This window comes from Egretta garzetta, unplaced genomic scaffold (assembly GCF_000687185.1).
Source record: "Egretta garzetta isolate BGI_Z169 unplaced genomic scaffold, ASM68718v1 scaffold3, whole genome shotgun sequence".
Taxonomy (NCBI): Eukaryota; Metazoa; Chordata; class Aves; order Pelecaniformes; family Ardeidae; genus Egretta; species Egretta garzetta.
In genome coordinates this window covers 341,368-343,445 of record NW_009259099.1, presented here as the reverse complement: position 1 = coordinate 343,445, position 2,078 = coordinate 341,368, and the positions used below count along the sequence as shown (strand labels likewise).

Here is a 2,078-nt window from a genome sequence, read left to right as displayed (position 1 = left end):
TCTGACTGTAGGTATTCATCTTCACGTCTCTTAATGCTCCTAAGTTGAATACAGCATCTTTATTAAATACCTAGTTTCACGTGAGGGTTTGTTGCCTGCTGCTGGTGGATGGAAACACAAATGTGAGGTCACTCTGAAACTGTCTGTAAGATAGCTTTAGTTAGAACGTGCTGCTTTTCTTGTATTTTGACTAAGACTCTTTATAAAATACAGTAAAACCTAGCTGGTGAACTTGGTGTTAAAAGGTAGTTCTTTAAGGTTTTTAAAGTAGGTAGATATTACACGAAGAACAGTTAAAAAAGATCGGGTTGTGTTCTATAGGTGTCTAGGAGGCTGAGTACAAGGACCCAGCCTAGTCTGGGAGCTGCTGTGGATTGCTGGTTCTTCCCATGAAATGTGAATGTTGGGATTAGGGAAAGCTTCCTGCAAAAGCGTCTTGCTCAGGAGAGCCTGGTGCTATTGTAGGTGTCCCAGAGGGTATTTGGGGAGGGAGGGAGGGGTGGCTAGGCTGGGAAATGGTGGAACTGCATGTCTGGTGGAATATGCTTTTAGAGACAAGTGTCATATAACAACCTAAACCTGAGCTGAGTGGGAGGGGAATGGACATGCAACTCCGTTCTTGCAAGAAAACAACAAAAAACCACGTGGAAGCTCTACTATAAGGCCTCAGCACTGGCGTGTTTTTTGGTTTTAAAAGATTACCTGTCCTCCATAAAGACTATTTTTTTGGTAGTCACTCGTGTGAGTTCCTCTCTGAAATACTTGCCGTTGCTTACTTCTGCATCCGGAGCGTACTGATGCTCTTTGCCCAGCTGATCCAGCGCCACGGCCCTGCGGAGCATCCTGAAGCCAGCCCCTGCCAGGAGGTGGGGTGGTCAAAACTTGCTTCTGCCAACAGTGTGATTGCTGCTCGGGACCAGTCCCCGAGGCCTCTGCCTCCTTCCTAGAAAGCACATTTTCTGAAAGGATGTGCCCATCCTTGGGACTCGCTTGTTTATCGGTTACTGTTGCTACTGTGTAAAACACACTTGCTCTTGCAGTAAAGATTTAGCTATCAAAATATCAAAAGCTGTGGTGTTTTCTGCAGAGATGAAGAGACCTTGACCACCCCCATCCCCCCCATATCCGTGCTAGTTAATACATTTGTTGTCCTAAACGGCAGCAGCATTCAAGACGGATGAGACGGGGAGTTTTGTGGGACCAGTCAGCGAACTGCTGTCCGTTGCTGAGAGGACGTGATGCTTGTTGCTGCCAGAATCTGAGTCCTTCCCACATCTTGTGCATGAAGGCATATGTTTGGGGGTGGCTTCAGAAAGGGAGAACAACAAGATTAGGTTTTTAACTTCCTCTTATGTTTTCTTTCTCTGTGCATCTGTATTTCAGTTTTCGGGCTCTCTCTCTGCAAAACTAACAAATCAGCTGAAGCACCTACTGATAAGGATCAGCCTTGGTAAAGAAACACACTGTGGTAGTTAAAAGGCAGTAAGTATCTCTGTGCTAGCATGGATGCTGATTTTTTTTTTTCTTTTTCTTTTTTTTTTTTTTTTTTAATTCACAAGCACAGCTTTTTACTGCTTACACAGTAGGAATTTGTCAGTAGCTTGCTGGCATTAATAGTCTATTTCAGCTCTTTTCTATAGCCCAGCAGCTAGAGGAAGGGAAAAAGCATGCTTTGTATGGAGCTGCATTTGAATCTGTGCTGCAGTGCCCATCTGAATTTGTCTGTGTCTTATTTTGTCAGCTTTTGCTTCCCTCTAGTAGGTGCTAGTCCCTTCTTAAACGCACGATATCCCACCGTGCAATGCCGGTGCTTGGGTCGGGGTTGTGGCTGCCCCTGACCTGAACGAGTTTGCTTGATGGTTTTGGTTCTCAAGCTCTTTACTGCAAACAAGGTGATTTTTTGTTTGTTTGTTTTCAGTTTTTTTTGGTCTGGCTTTTTATCGTTTACTTCTCTGTTGATCTGCAAAAGGAGTAGGACTAGAACAAAACATCTGGTGTTCCTAAGCAGAAATACATGGAGAGAGTTTTAGCTGTTGAAAAAGTGACTGGCATTCTTGAAATGGTATGGTTGCATTTAT

At 44.1% G+C, this 2,078-nt stretch overlaps 1 protein-coding gene across 5 annotated transcripts in view; it reads left to right on the top strand.

The window, feature by feature from the left end:
• The window catches only part of FBXO34 (F-box protein 34), a 25,636-nt gene that overhangs the window by 9,800 nt on the left and 13,758 nt on the right, over positions 1-2,078 (top strand). For 2 of the 5 annotated variants that reach the window (XM_035890734.1, XM_035890731.1), the window contains exons 2-3: positions 1,384-1,482; positions 1,919-2,062. The exons of 1 other annotated variant lie outside the window; for it this stretch is intronic. The gene's annotated coding sequence lies outside the window, so the exon portion shown is untranslated. The remainder of the gene's footprint in view (positions 1-1,383; positions 1,483-1,918; positions 2,063-2,078) is intronic. 2 more of the 5 variants (XM_035890733.1, XM_035890732.1) reach the window with 1 other exon arrangement.